Genomic DNA, 16930 nt, shown 5'->3' on the forward strand with positions numbered 1-16930 from the left:
CACAGTGCAAGACCATGTGTACACTGTAGCAAAACTCAGTCTAGAATTATGCTTGGAGTATTCTTTGTACTTAGGTGGGAAATTGAGCTTTATAAATCATTCTAAGTGTTTGTGCTTAACTCTTCAGAATACGTACCATTCAGATTTGCATACTATCTGATTTATTAATCTGAGTAAAAAGACAACCAAAATATAGCTGGTCCACTGAATATTCTCTTTTGGCAGATCAGGAAGATGAAAAAAAATACTGAACACTTGCCCAAATAGAAATCTTCAAATAGCATTTGTGGTAGAAATAAGATGGCAGACCAACAAAGGCTGCCCATATTTACCATTCATAGCATTTCACTGCTAGATACAGTGGCTACCTCAGATGTCAAAAAATAAGAGACTTTGCACAAAAGGTGTTTTTTATTAATTTTGCAACACTCTTCCTAATGCTACCTAAACCAGCATGTGTTGCTCTAATGGCCCCATTTTTATATCACTGTAGCTGTTTGAAATTTGGAAATTCTTGATTGTCCTGTGTACTGTAACATTTTGAAACTGTGCTTTAGTGTAAATGTATTTTGATGCCCCTGTTTGCTTCAAATGACAAAAGCACTGAATATAAAATAGAATATATTAGCAGTTTGTTAACTTAAAAGATGGCATTTATTGTGATGCAGAAAGAGTTAATCCTAGAGTTTTAGCTCTGAGCTTAGTTTATTGAGCTTCTGGATACACGTGTTAATTTTCTCAGATGAGGGATAATGGATGTCAGTTGAGAAAACAATACTGATTTGGGCTCTTTCATAGTTTGTGGGTTTATATGTCCCACATGGCATAGAAGCAGGCTCTGGGAGATTGCCTGAAATATACCTGGCCTCTCAGTTGCACTAAAAATAATTCCTGCTTCCCTTATTTCTAGAAGCTGCAAACCTTTTCAGCTCCTTGTTTAGGAAGAAGATTTCTCTTCAGCTTTCAAATAGCAATAAGGGAATGGTCTTTAGGGGTGACCTGTATTTCTGAACCACTCCTTTGTAAGAATTTATGTGTGTTTTGGAGGTTTTTTTGTTTTGCTTCATCACTTTTGTTATGAAGTGTTCTTGGCTGGGCGACCTTCTTTCTTTGAGAGCAGCAGTTCTCATTGGATTTTGTCAAAATGGGTTTGATTGATTGATAGTCCTTGCTTTACTAATCACTAGCACCTAAATGACAGTAATTCACCCTCTAATACCCCCACAAAACCTATTTATGCAGAACTTGACATGATTTGCAGTCTCTGTAAAGGAGGAACATAGGACTGAAGCAGTGCCTAGAATTAATTTTTTTGACCTCCATTTCAGTTCAGTTCAGACAACTAAGCTGTTCTTGCTATAACCTGGCACTTAGCACCTTATAACAGAGTCATACTATCAATTCTGTGGCATTCATATGTCTCCCTTGTAATGGAAAGGGGGAAAAAATGCAAGGGTTTAAGGCTGCCAGTAAAATTGATCTTAGTAGCAATAATAGTCCAATTTAAGCCAACACAATCACAGCCTTTTTATTAACATTGGCTTACCATCATCCTTTTTAACTGTAACATGTTGTCAGTGAATGCCAACAAGCATCCCAAAGTCAGAGTACTTGTTTGAGGTTTGTAATCAACAACACACACAGGTTCAGATGCATTATTTTATTTATTTGCTTCTGGAGACAGAAAAAAAGTGCTGGCAACTCATAGTTTTGAGAGAGGTTTTTTTCCCAATGCCTATTTTAGGGAAACGTGTGAATGGAAAATTTTGTTTTCATGAGTTCAGAAAACATCTGCATTAATATGGTATATTGTAAGGATCATTAATGTTCAGAGTATATTATCAGGTGTTCTCTAATGCACTTTTGATGAGCTTTAATGATGCTTGCTGTAGTGTTTTTTCATCTTTTCTCTCCCTCCCCTTTTTTTCTGCTTGATTGTAATAATGACTTAACCCAGGTGGTAGACTCTATCCAGAAAGTGCCCAAGGGAAATATTATTCCCTAGTACCAGCAAACATCACAGATGATAGATAGATAGATAGTCACTGAGTTCACTATGGTAGTTTGCCCAGGAGAGACAATCTTGGCTCTCCCCTTGGATGTCTGGACCTGCCCCCCATTTGCAGTCTAATAATTTGGCTTTGGGAGGAGACGGAGAAATGGCAGAAAGAAACAAAATGAAAAATGTAAGTGGAGAGGAAGGAGAGAAGCCAATAATGCATGGTAACTTTTAAAATTACTGATTTCTGTTAGAAAATAACTTGTCATAGAATAGGATCCTAGAAAGTGTTCAAAACAGCAAGGCTGAGTATGTGCAAGGATAGAGATTTTTCTCTTTGGATATCTTGGGTTAGAGGTTGGTCATGATTCATGCTAGAAAATACTTTTATAGCTCCCTTAATCTGCACTATCAGTCAGGAAACTTATTTTAAAAGACATAGTTTCATGGTCCTTTTTATGCCATCCAATTACACAGAAAAGCAAGCTTTAAAGTAAATGTCACAGATAGATAGATACACTGTAGCTTCATTGAGTAGAGATGCAAAAGCGAAAATACAGGCAACAGTGAAAGAAAAATACTACGAATACCTTCAACTGAGCAAGTTCTTTGTAGTAGCAAGTTTGCAGTGTCAGGTATCACTCACTGTGTGTAGTTAAGATTTACTGGCAGTAGCCAGCACCTGTACCACAAGCAAGAGTAAATCATGTTGTTATATGTTGGTTGTTTAAAAGATGGTCTCTTGTAAGTTTACCCAGGTTTGCAAGCACATCGGAAGAAGGGGTTCTTTGTTTTCTTTTTGTTTTTTTTTTTTTTTTTTTCAAATTTCTGCTTCATTGTTTGCAGAAGAATTCAAAAGTAAAGTATTTGTAATTTTTTACTGTTATGCTGTGCACAATCCAGCCCTCCTTCCTTATTTTTATTTTGTTCACCTCAGGAAAAATCCTGAGATTAAAAAAAAACCAAACCCACAAAAAAACAGCGAAACCTTTTTTTTCCTTCTCATTCCAGCGCAATTTCAATATGGTTAACTACTGAACAATGTATTACAGTTACAATGAAATTTTAAGCCCTTCCATACTTGTAAGGCCATTCGAACACAAACAATAATGCATAAAGTCCAGGTTCATCCTTATTTATTTTGTCAAGCAGTTTTTACTCATTCTTTCCGGTGTCATGAGTTATAAATGCTATCTGGACTGAGAGACTTATAGAAAGGTAGGATAGTTCTATAACATAGATAAGATAGACAATGTGGATCTTGAAATTTCACCTCCTTTCCCTCTTTCCTTGTGAGGTGAGTAGCCAGAAAGGCAATCTTGTTGGAAGGAAAATTACTGAGGAGAAGAAAATGCCTGCTGACATACTTAAAGAGAAATTTTCTGCCAGCCTGGGAGCTGTGAGCCCAGGAACTAGGCCTGGAAACAAGAAACATCTTTGAAAAGTGCAGGTGGCATCTTTGAAGTACAGCTGGGTACCTAGAAACTGGACACATCCTAATCGCAAAATCAAGGAACTGTAACGAACTTACCATTTGAAAAGGTGGAAAAATAGCCTGTAAAATGGGTAAAAATTTCTGAGAAAGTGAGAATTGGTAACTTTCATTAGCTGTTCTCATGGCAAGAAGAGAAAAAAAATAATTGTGTCGGATGGTTAGGAGGTGTCTGCTTTCCAATGGAAGCTTCTCTAAGGACATTAGATAGATAGTAATTGTTTTCAAATGGAAAATATAGTGAAACTCTAAAATAATGACTCAGTTGTCTTTTTTAATAATTTTGTATGTATTGGGCAGCTGGTACGTGTCGACACAGTGTGTTTCTGTGCATTTATAATGGCTCTTTCCTTTGTGCTCACACCTCTGCTTCGTATTTTGTTAGGCACCACCCACTGGAAAATGGGTGTTTTGATTCAAAGTAATACAGTAAAAAAAAAATCAAATCAGATCCAGTATCTTAATTCCAGCCAAAGAACTGAATTAACATGGAGTCACTCTTAAGCCTGTGTACAGTGACTGCAGGGTGGATGTTCAGCGTTGCAGCGAGTTGTCCCTCTGTGGTATAAACAGAACGACAGCACACCTTGTTTAAGTGTTTTACTAGTTTTTCCAGATGTTGCACTTGTTCAGGGGTGAAGTTCCAAAGCACTGGAGGGGTCCACTGGCCTAGATACTTGTCCATACTATCCCACACACCCTGCCACTCATGACTGTCCAGCCTCGGGGAAAATCTCTTGGTGGTCCTCCTATATCGTCATCTAACCTTAGACCAGATTTGAACCCGATACTGCTTAACTTTTGAGATCAGACGAAATAGGGTGTTCCCAGGGCGGGATGGCTGCAGGTAAAACAGCCTTCCTGATGTCAGGTAGCCAGGAGGTCTAGGGCCATGGTTATAGAATCATAGAATCATAGAATCGTAAGGGTTGGAAAGGACCTTAAGATCATCTAGTTCCAACCCCCCTGCCATGGGCAGGGACACCTTGCCCTAAACCATGTGGCTCAAGGCTCCGTCCAACCTGGCCTTGAACACCGCCAGGGATGGAGCATCCACAACCTCCCTGGGCAACCCATTCCAGTGCTTCACCACCCTCACTGTAAAGAACTTCTTCCTTATATCTAGTCTAAACTTCCCCTGTTTAAGTTTGAACCCATTACCCCTTGTCCTACCACTACAGTCCCTAAGGAAGAGTCCCTCCCCAGCATCCTTGTAGACCCCCTTCAGATACTGGAAGGCTGCTCTGAGGTCACCACGCAGCCTTCTCTTCTCCAGGCTGAACAGCCCCAACTCTCTCAGCCTGTCTTCATATGGGAGGTTCTTGGGAAATCCAAAGATACAGCCTGATGTGTCTTTAACAGTCAGCTCCTAGAAATCCAGGACCCCAACCTCTGAAGTGAATTGTTTGAAATCATACAGTTACTGCTGTATGTCAGTCTAATATTTACTACTCAGAAGATTAGTTTTATACTCAGATGCCCTATGACTGAGGTGGAGTTTCCATGTTTCAACAGAAGACGTTGAACTCCTATCTTAAATATAGACAGATAATTTGGTGTTGATGGGGAGCTGAGGTTGGTACTATCATAACTCTTGGTACTTGTACTTTCATGTGCTAAACTGAGTATGAGATGGAGGAAGTGGAATTCAGTTTCACAAGTAATTCCGGCTAAAGATGTGAGGGAGCAGTTACTGAATTTTCATTCAAACCATTCACTTGTCCATTTTTGTTTGTTTATACAAGGGTGAGATGAGCTGAAGATACTGTTTCAGACAGCAGTCCAGGTTATCTGGGGTCAGAAAATTGTTTTATCCTGAAAATTTTTGCCTTATTGACCAGAATTAAAATAATAGAAAAGCCTTGACAAACCAAAAAAATAATATGTGAATGTGTATCTGGGGTACCTTGTTCTGTCACTCTCCTATTGGAGACACCAGAGTTGCTCAGTCTGTGATTCTGTCTGGGCAGGGAGCTGCAGCTGTTGGCCTGGAAAAGGGACATGCCAAAACCAAATGGATTTGGGGAGGGGGCAAGGGTTTGTCAGTACTTGGGGGTATCTAGGATGGTACAGGTTTTGGAAGTGAAGCTGGTCTGAGCTTTAAAACTTTTTGCATTGTTTATGAAAACAATAATTTTTCACATACCCCCCCAAATTTAAATTGCCCAGTTATGACCAGCTTATTGATAATATTTATTCTTTTAGACAGTCAGAGTGTGATCTTATGCAGCTTAAAGTCACTGCTTTGCTCTTTACGACAGTAGAAACAGGATGGAGTTTCTTCCAGGTATCTGCCAGTTGCATTTCAGTAGTTTTTGTAACTCTTCTCTGCCATACTGTACGTGGTGTTTCTGTGCATGTGAGACACCCCACACCAGAGATCTAGGTGCAGGTACAAAACCTTTTCACATCTGGAGAAAGACAACAACAAAAATATTAATTTACCTGGGGTGGGGAGGGGGCACATGTTTGCAGCCATTAACTGACTGGAGATGGTTTCTTGAACAGCTCTGGTTCTGGAGGTGCATGTGTGTCTATCAAACCTCTGATGCCTGATTTCCCTGAGAGTATTTGTTTGCTTGTTTGTTTGTTGTTCTTGTTCTTTTGTGTTTTGCTGTTACAGTTTTGATTTTTTCACCATTTTTTCCTGTGCAGGGAATATGCCCACACCCCAAACTCCCACCTCCAGCTTCCACTCACTTTTTAATTTAGCAGACTCTACTATAGAAAGTGGGAAGCATTTTGTATCTGTAGTATCAAAATTCATTTTTCTAGGGTAAATTCAATCTTTCTCTCCCCACTGCCTCTTCATTCCTTTTACTGGGTTGTTTAGTCTATAACATTCCTAGCTACATTTCTGTAAGCATAGCCAGTCCTCATCATACAGGTAGAGCTAGAGAGAAAGCTATTGACTATAGCTTTTCCCTTTATTTCATTTAATTCTCTGATATCAGTGCCAGTGTCTGTGTGAGGCTGCTCTCAAAAGGAAGGAGTGCTCTTTGGGAGAGACGGTGGGGAAAGATATAATTTGTTTGCAGGTGCCAAGACATTTGCTGTTCCTCCTTCTCTTCAGGGATAAATTGAGATGATTCAATGTACACTCCAACCCTAATTTTAATCCCATTTAAGCAAATAATTGTGCCCTGCACCTTTCCTCATTATAAGTTCATTCTCTCATGTATCTGTGGTCAAGGCACTGAGACAGTTACTAACTAGAATAAATTGTACAATTAGAATCATAGAATCATAGAATCGTAAGGGTTGGAAAGGACCTTAAGATCATCTAGTTCCAACCCCCCTGCCATGGGCAGGGACACCTTGCCCTAAACCATGTGGCTCAAGGCTCTGTCCAACCTGGCCTTGAACACCGCCAGGGATGGAGCATCCACAACCTCCCTGGGCAACCCATTCCAGTGCTTCACCACCCTCACTGTAAAGAACTTCTTCCTTATATCTAATCTAAACTTCCTCTGTTTAAGTTTGAACCCATTACCCCTTGTCCTACCACTACAGTCCCTAAGGAAGAGTCCCTCCCCAGCATCCTTGTAGACCCCCTTCAGATACTGGAAGGCTGCTATGAGGTCACCACGCAGCCTTCTCTTCTCCAGGCTGAACAGCCCCAACTTTCTCAGCCTGTCTTCATATGGGAGGTGCTCCAGCCCTCTTATCATCCTCGTGGCCCTCCTCTGGACTCGCTCCAACAGCTCCATGTCCTTTTTATGTTGAGGACACCAGAACTGTACACAGTACTCCAAGTGGGGTCTCACAAGAGCAGAGTAGAGGGGCAGGATCACCTCCTTCGACCTGCTGGTCATGCTTCTTTTGATGCAGCCCAGGATACGGTTGGCTTTCTGGGCTGTGAGCGCACACTGCCGGCTCATGTTAAGCTTCTCGTCAACCAACACCCCCAAGTCCTTTTCTGCAGGGCTGCTCTGAATCTCTTCCCTGCCCAGCCTGTAGCAGTGCCTGGGGTTGCCCCGACCCAGGTGTAGGACCTTACACTTGGCTTGGTTAAACTTCATAAGGTTGGCATCGGCCCACCTCACAAGCGTGTCAAGGTCCCTCTGGATGGCATCCCTTCCCTCCAGCGTATCAACCGAACCACACAGCTTGGTGTCATCGGCAAACTTGCTGAGGGCGCACTCAATCCCACTGTCCATGTCACCGACAAAGATGTTGAACAGGACCGGTCCCAACACCGATCCCTGAGGGACACCACTCGTTACAGGTTTCCAACTGGACATCGAGCCATTTACCACAACTCTTTGCGTGCGGCCATCGAGCCAGTTTTTTATCCACCGAGTGGTCCATCTATCAAATTGATGTCTCTCCAATTTAGAGACAAGGATGTCATGTGGGACAGTGTCGAATGCTTTGCACAAGTCCAGGTAGATGACATCAACTGCTCTGCCGCTGTCCATCAGTTCCGTGGCTCCATCATAGAAGGCCACCAAATTGGTCAGGCAGGATTTCCCCTTAGTGAAGCCATGTTGGCTGTCACCAACCACCTCGTTGTTTTTCATGTGCCTTAGCATGTTTTCCAGGAGAAACTGTTCCAAGATTTTGCCAGGCACAGAGGTGAGACTGACTGGTCTGTAGTTCCCCGGGTCTTCCACCTTCCCCTTCTTGAAAATGGGGGTTATATTACCCTTCTTCCAGTCATCGGGAACTTCACCTGACTGCCAGGATTTTTCGAATATGATGGACAGTGGCTTAGCAACTTCATTCGCCAGCACAATTCACATTTGTGGGAGGAAACAAACCAACCACACACATGCAGGCAGAAGGAAACCTACATTGTTGGTTAAACTAGAGCTATCTGAATACAGACAATTGGCACCTAAAACTGTATTAAACAATTCAGGAGGAAGGCACCTTTGCTTTTAGGGAAATGTAAGGAAATTGCCATCCTGTTGCGGTACATGGGCAGTGTGGTACCTGCAGCTGAGGTGGAAAGTGCAGCTGTGGCTGGCAGGCAGGTTTCTGCAGGGCTCTGCATGTCCCTTGGCAGGAGCACGCAGGGAAGGAGGGGGTCTTGTCTCCTGGTTGGATTTGCTCTGGCTCCCAAGCCGTGCTCCCCCTGCCTGCCTGCCTGCCTGCACTGATGAGCATCCTCCCTATGGGAGCCTTTCTCCGGAACATGGTCGGTGCTGGCTGACATCCTGAGAAGCCCCTAAAGAATTTAGAGAGGCTTGAAAAGTCTTTCTGCAGGCTCAGGGTGTAGGAGATGGGGCACAGTGTGGGCTGATCTCACTGCCTGGTGCCCGCAGGAGGAGGCTATCTGGTGTGCTGTGTCCCTGTGGTGCTGTGGAGTGGGCACTGCTGGGGTCATCCCTTGCAGCCTTCATGGGCACTCGGTGTGGTTGGGTGCAGGATCCCTCCTTGGGTTGCACCAGTGCAGGCGTGAGCCCTGGGGAACAGACCTTAGCTGTCACTGCAGCTCTTCTTTTGAAAACCTGAGTGCGCAGTCACATGAGTTGTCATTGAGCCCTGGATGTTGTTTCTTCCTGTTTGTTTATTGCTGAGTAATTTCAGCCAACGTGTTTTTCGGCATTAGGTCTATTCATCATGAATGTCAACCCATTAAGTTCATAAGTTTTCTGACCTAGATCAAAATGAGAGTCTGGAACAGGCTACTCTTTCTAACTTAACAAGCTGGTTTAATTTTCCCCTGCAACTTGCTCTAATATGACCAGCTTTAAATTCCTCTGGCTGGAAGGCTTGGCAGTAAAGTCCTGTGCAGGGCTGAGGTTTGAAACATGAGGTTTTTCTCAGGTTTGGAACATGGCAATTGATGTCTCTTCTACTGAGTGCTGATGGAAAATACCGAGGAGCAAAAGTCTGTTCTTGGGAAAGTACTTTTCATATGCTGAAGACAGGGAATGCAAACCCATTTTCCTAGAGGTCAGGTCACTGCATAGCATTAGTTGAAGATCTCACTATAGAAAGCCACCCTAGCAATCCAGTCACTTTTGATGACCCCAGCTAGAAGACACAGAGCATTTGTGGTGTCTGGTCCCAGTTTTCTCCCTTCTTAAGTGGTTCTTTTGGCTCAGAGTTGATACATGGCTGAAAAGTTGAAACAAAACTCTGCAGAAATGGAAATGCAGGCTCTTCAAATCTGCCCTGGGCTCTGCTCAGAACATTGCAACCACCCCCCTTGTATCCTTAGGTTTGGATAAAAAATGAAGCAGGCATGTTGTCTCTTTGTTTTGTATAATCAAGTGTTGAAATCATGATAAATGTTGACATCAAGTAGCAAGAAGTGCAGAATATAATTGCGTGAGCCAATAGGGTCATATGAAGTTTGTGCTTTGGCTAACATAATATGAAGAGATACTACTAGCAATTAATATTACCATTTATTATAACTAATTTTATAACTAATTATTATAAGTAATAATTATTCTACTAGGATTATTTTCCTAAGGGCTTTGTCATACCTTATGCTTGAAAGTTGCACGATATGTATGACAATAGCTAAAACTAATTTTGTAGGATTCTCTCAGTTTGACTACTGCATTCGTGATGTGTGCGTGTGACCCTGTATACGGTTTTGTTCTTTTACATCTGTCTTACATCGTGCCTTCTTGCTAAATGCTCTGCAAGTATCAAAGCAGGCAGGAATGGCACAGCACCCTCTCGGCAGCAGGGTAAGCACGAGCAGCAAGCTGTTAAGATCTTTCTGTTAATTCATTGATAATTTTGCTGGTATCATCTTCTCATCTTGCTTAAAAAAAAGCCTGAATGTGCATTTGAACATTTCTGAAGAGCAAATTGCTAAGCAAAATATATGTATAATCCTAACATTTTGGTGGAAATAGGGTGAGGAGTTATTGATTCACAGAGCACGACAAAACATCACTGCATGAATTAGCAAACAGCTGTTTCTAATTTGAGTTTAGAACCATACACAGAGGAACTTGTTTTAGTGTTCATTCCTTTAATTTATAATGAATTATTTTAATTACTGCTACAGGTGAGAAAAATGTAGAAACAAGCTTGTATTTTGTGGAAGAAACAAAGGAGAGACAGATGCTAACAGATTTACAGTCTGTGATAAAAGGAATGTTTTGGTACACTTTACATGTAATTAGAGTGCAACTGTTTTCAGTCCCAAGTCCATGATGCACAGCAGAATATAGTATCTGCTGCTTTTCCAAAGGGAGTAAAGAAAAACAGTGATTCAACTCTGAAAGCATTTAGTTTATTCCTGGATATAACATAAAACTTTCTCCTCCACCCCTTGCTATGCCATTTATTGAAGTGTGAAATAACTTATTTAATATGTTAATTTTTTATTACCAGCAAAATACAGATGGTTTGAAATAAGAAAAAAAAAATGTTAAAAATAACTTCCTGATTTTATCATCTGTGTAGAATTGTGTATCATCCTATCAATGGTCATTACTGAGTCTTGATATCTCTGCTAATGGGAGGCAAGGGCTCAGGCACACATTACTCTGGCTTAACAAGTTTCTGTGTATCAGCTAAGCTTCAATAGACATCTTTGTGTGTACTTTTAACTTGCAGCATAAAAAAGACTAATTAGATGTATCTTTGATCACTACGAAAAGGTTTAAACAAAGACAGTGAGGTTTAAACCGTCTATGTGTAACCATGTATCTGCGGCAGACACCCCAGCAAGTTTAATGTTTGAAATTCTGCACTACAGCTTGTGCTGATTTTGTATTCTAAATACCAAGTTGCTTTTTGCATGAGAAGAAAAATTAGATTATATGTACTTTCCATTGAGCCAGACATCTGTCTGTCTTTTTTAAAAACTTCACTTAAAAATGAATTGCAGTGCAAAGCTGAGAAGTTGGGAAAAGAGTCACTAACTGGTAATTTAGTCCAACAAAAATGCTTACCACATAAGCATATAATTAGGTATAACTGCATTTTTTTCAAGTCAAAGATAACAATGAAAGCACTGCCTGGGGTGCCACTTATATTAGCACCTCCTAGATTTTTATCCAGTTTTAGGTTTGCTTTGAACATTTTAAATATATGTTTATATATATATTTAAAAAATGGCATCATGCCTTAAAATAAAACCCTATGAAGACTGTTTCGTGAAGAAGCTAATGTCGCTGAAGTCTGAAGCTGCGTATGGAGTTCTTCAGAGCAGCCTGAACTTCCCAGGGCCTCTCCTTAGTGCCTCAGCTAAGGGTCGGTTGACCAGTTCTGGGGGACAGTTGCATGATATTTTTGTAGGGGTAATTATAAATAAGTTGTAGAAATCTTTTTTCCATTGTTTAGTGTTTGAGTGTGCACGAATGCTGGGTTTCAGTCACCATTTGGAGATAGGTGTGGTGTCGGCATAGAAAGGCTTTCATTACCCCAAGAGCTGGTGGTTCACAGTCCACTATTGCCTTCTGTGACACAATGGACAAAACCATTAAGGGAAACTAATATCTGCATAGATAATTGAGTTTGGAATATTAATAATATTTTTTATTATTTACTATGTTATAACTGTGTGGGAAATGTGCAGAAAAATGGGACTAAACACTCCAGCAAAAAATTTAAGTAAAAAGCTGTCACAGTGCACTGAAAATACTGAAACTTAACACATTTGCTATGTACACTTGATGTGCATTATTTTGCACCAGCACTGCAGTGTAAATGAGCAGTGTATGCCATGTGAGGTTCTTACTATAATACATTGTAATGATCTGTCCTTGGCTATAATACATAGTACAGCAATGCAAAATTTGATGTAACCAGTACTGCAGATTTCTCAGTCCTCAATCTCTGTATTGTATAGTTAAGCATCTGTGGTGGTGATAATAATAATAATAATAATAATTGAAATTGATAGCATTTTTATGAGGCCTTCCATCTGAGGATGGAAGTTTCAGTGGTTTCACAGCTACACAGAAGTAAGCCCTACAATTTGCCCTTGAGGAGCAGATGGCTTTTTTTCTATTATGGAGATGAGGAGCTGAAACACGGTTCGGAAGTGTGTCTTATGATGCCAAGCTTGTTTTCAAAAGTAACTTACTTTTTTGAGTGCTAGAATTCCATCAACTCTCAATAGCTGTCATGGTTTAAGCCCAGCCGGTAACCCAGAACCATGCAGCTGCTCCCTCACTCCTCCCCTTCTTCCCCCCCTGCTCCCAGAGGGATGGGGAGGAGAATTGAAAGAATGTAACTCCCACGGGTTGAGATAACAGTCCAGTAACTAAGGTATAATACAAACCTATTACTACTACCACCAATAATAATGATGATAAGGGAAAGAATATAAAACTGAAAGAGGAAAAGGAAAAGAAAACAATAAACACAAGTAATGCACGATACATTTGCTCACCACCTGCCAACAGATACCCAGCCCGACCCAAGCAGCGATCTGGGCCTTCCGAGTAACTCCCCCAGTTTCTATACTGGGCATGACATGCTGTGGTATGGAATACTCCTTTGGCTAGCTTGGGTCAGGTGTCCTGTCTCTGCTTCCTCCCAGCTTCCCGTGCCCCTCCTCACTGGCAGAGCATGAGACTGAAAAGTCCTTGATCGGAGTAAGCATTACTTAGCAACAACTAAAGACATCGGTGTGTTATCAGCATTGTTCTCAGGCTAAAGCCAAAACACAGCACTGCACCAGCTACTAGGAAGGAGAAAAATAACTGCTACAGCTGAACCCAGGACAATAGCCTAAAGCAATTTGAGTGCTTTGACCGTTTTTAACTTGCATGCCATGGAGAGGTTCAGAGAGAACCAGGAGTCCGAACTTAAATCAACAGCAATCCTTTCCTCTGACAAATGATTTTTTTTTTTTTATTTTTGTTAATTTATCTATTTCTCTTGTGTACTAGCTCTGTGCTAGAGGATTAAACATGATAGAATAAGAACACCTTCCAAATCTACTCTCCTTGGTTTATTGTCCCGTATGGAGATGCCTTCTGGGTTTGAGAGGGCAGTCTCGAACTTGCCTCTTTGGCCAAACCCTGGATATTTTGTTGATACCTGGGTAGGTTGTGTGGCCTCTTCTGAGCCCTGTGGTGCTCAGTCTGTGCTGCCGTTTGCACCCAAGCCAGCTGAAATAAACTGGCTGCCATATAGCACTGGCCACATTGTGATGTGCCTGCAGTATGGGGGGACGTATGGAGGGCTTGTAGAAGAGCCACCTGAACCCTCCATGCACAGAAGAGACAGAGAAGAGAGGTTTTTCACTGGAGGGGAACCCAATGATGCTTTACATTGGTAAACAGAGGGTTTAGGCAAGGATGAACTTCAGGTCTGGGCCAGCAAATGGGGCTCTGTGCATACCCTTTGTTCTTAGGAGAAAAGGCAGCTGGCTGGGGGGGGACCTGGGTCTGTGCAGCCCCTGCCCATGAGCATTGACCCCAGGGTTGGGGGTGACCAGGCAGCTGAGCAAGTCTGGTGGGAACATAATATTTGCAGGTAGCTTTGAGCAGGGAGATGGAAGGAAGTGTTTGCAGGGACTGAAATTGTGTCTGCTTGATTGTGTCTGGTTGATTTTCTTTCTATTAGCAAAATAACTCTGAAATTATGAATATATCAATGTCATCAGTGTATGCTGAGACGGCAGCGCTGCTCACTCCTGGCAATCTGTGATGTGCTGTTTGTCTCCTTTCTAAGAGAGATCACATTTTTTAAAACTTCATTTTATTGTTTTAGCTTCATGAGTTTATTTCTGAACTTGGCTCCTGTTATCTGGAAAATAAATAGAATAAATAGAATAAATGTAGAATTATTATTCTAACCGTCTTTGCTAGACGTGTCACACATCTAGAATATATCTTCCCACTGAAATATTACTCCAGTAAAATACCTTAGATTTTCCTTCTCAGTTCATTATAGGTCTTCAATTTAATATGGCATGTTAAAATTAACAGGGCTACTTTTCATTCCATAAAGAGATTAATGATAATGAGCTTTCCCTAATTTCTTTGGTTTAGGCCTTTAGTAATTTAGTATCTATCATCTCGTTTGTAAGGAAGTCAAGGTAGGTTGTTTCTGGGCCTTAAAGTTTTCTAATTCTTTTTAAATTGTAAAAGTATGATAAAAGGGTGCAATAAAAAGAATCTAGAAGTTAAACATTTTTATTGCAAACCCAGCTTTTCAATCTGAGAAATGTTGGTTTTTTAATCCAAACTGTATTAGCACAGCAATGTCTTTGTGCATCACTCACAAAGTAATACCAGCTTTCTTAGATTTTGTTTTCTGAATAGCCCAATATGTTTGAAGGGCAGCAGCTGGAGGGCAACTGGCCCTAGTTGAATGTTAGAGCGCATTTTGAGGTAGATTGGTTCGTTTCGGAGGCAAAAGAGGCCTGCTAGCAGATTTGTTCAATTTGCATGGTGGGCCATTGTAATGGTTGGAATAAGCACATATAGATGTAACGAAGCAGGCCTATCCTGTGTTACCACTGGATTTGGCCCATTGCATCTCCAGTTTCAAGGCTGATCAAGATTTATTTGCTGGAGCCGTTTGAAGTGCTTGGGGTTCTCCCCAGCATGGTGCAGCCCTTCCTCTGCCTGCCACTGCCTAGCATGAGGTGCGAGTAGTCTGGCTGCAAACAGGGAGGTATTTAAAAATGTGTGTATTTTTGTAATACTTTCTGCAAAGTGAACATTTTAAATTATTTTAATTGCAGCCAGTAAGGCCGAGCAGTAAGTAACACAATGGTGGTGTGCTTTTTTTCCCTGTTGTTTTTCTTCTCTCCCCCCCGGTGGACAGCAGTAATGGTTGCAAACTCAACATGTGCTGCCCTAGTTCAGGCCCAGCATACCCCTCTTGCTCCCCTTTGTCTCCTTTCCCCTGGAGGAGCCCAGCTGGTGAGAGGAGGGAATTAGCCAGCCCTGAGCTACTGACACCTCCCTGGGGCCCCTAATCCAGGCACTGGCAGCCAGCTGCCTCCTTCCCTCTGCTGGCCATAGCCATGGGTCTGTGGGGATGGAGCCCTGGATGCAGCTGGCAACAGAGACAGGGGCCGGGGGCTCCCCGGGGGTAGAGCAAAGCTGCACTGGCAGCTGGGCGGGCAGTGGAGGTGGCTTAAATTGGGAACATGAGGCTTTGTTGCAGCCGCAGACAGACCAGTGCATGGTTGGGGGAATGAAGCCTGGAAAAAGTTCATGTAAAAAGCAGGGGCTGGTCACCTTGTGTTTTAGGTTTGTGCTCTGCCAGGCTCAGAGGAGTTAGTTGAGCACAAAGACCTTGAGCATCTTTAGAAGCGCAGGTGCTTGCTGAGAGCCAGGGTGCATTTTGGGAGTGTGAGGAAGCATGTTCTCAGTGTGCAGCATCATTCTGGAGCAGGAGGTTTAGTTAAATAGGGGAGCAGAACTCCCTGGGAGCGTGGGGCAAGGGGAGCTGGCGCCCAACACATGCATCCAGAAAACAGGCAGGAAAAGTTGTTTGGTGTGCGATTATTTGGTTTAGATTTTCCAAGGTAACTTTGCTCTCTCTTTTCCTGGGATGAAAAAGGTCTTTGCCACAGCAAATGGTGCCTCAGGAGCCAGCCTCTTATGGTGGTGATATCCCCATTAGCTGAGCCTTTCTTTGAGAGCTTCTCTGCCATACATGTGCTCTTCCCTGCCTGCTGACTCTGTAGTTGGCAGGCACGAGGAGTGTGCGTGTGGCAGCCTACACGCACAGTTGGGGATTTTTTTATTGGTTTGTTTTAGTAAGAGCTGAAGTAGAAACATTAAATGTTTTATAAGGACAATGTATTCAGAGAACTGGTTCCTTTTTTGAATCTCCAAATGTGTATGTGGTCAGTGCCTTCCCTCATTTACATGGATTTTGGTTTTGCTTTGTTCCATGGCTCAGTTTTATATCAGACTAGTGGCATTTTTGCTTCTCTCAACATCTCTGCATTTATTGGAAGTAGGATCGTTGAACTTGCTCTCTTCTGTTTCTTGTTAACAATTCTGTTTATGAAAACTGCCAACATTTTATGTATTTTTCCTAAAATGACTGTTTTGCTGCTGGAGTCGGTGCTGTGTTTCTTTATGGTAATAGTGAGTTATAAAATATTTTCCAAAGCTTCATATTGAGCAAAGGAAATAGTTATTAAAACAGAGGCTGGGCCATTGTTGGTTTATCCTGAAGTTGATTCTTTCGTGATGTCTTGAGATCTCCAATAGTGATCTTCTGGGCGTTTTTTAATTTGTATGGTTTTGTACCAAGCAGGAAACATTACCTTTGATTCAAGCGAATGTGGTAATGGTGCAGATCTCTTCTCTGATTTTCATGAGCTGTCTCAAATCTGATGCTTTTATTTCACCTAGATGTTTGACTCTGCTTTTGAGCAGCCTTTCATTCTGTTACAATTTTTGAGACAGAACTGGAGGATTTTGTTTAATGGAGACATTACTTAAAATCATCTTGATGTAGCATTTTAAAAGACCCACAAAATCACAGGTGATCACTTAAACACTGTAGCTTTTCAAAATGTTTGTATTGCTTCATTG

At 41.8% G+C, this 16930-nt stretch overlaps 1 protein-coding gene across 2 annotated transcripts in view; it reads left to right on the plus strand.

Annotated features, from left to right (window-relative positions):
• The window catches only part of LOC115619077 (zinc finger protein 423-like), a 310682-nt gene that overhangs the window by 171652 nt on the left and 122100 nt on the right, over positions 1–16930 (plus strand). The window lies entirely within an intron of this gene.

The sequence above is a fragment of the Strigops habroptila genome, chromosome W, assembly GCF_004027225.2.
Source record: "Strigops habroptila isolate Jane chromosome W, bStrHab1.2.pri, whole genome shotgun sequence".
Classification (NCBI taxonomy): Eukaryota; Metazoa; Chordata; class Aves; order Psittaciformes; family Psittacidae; genus Strigops; species Strigops habroptila.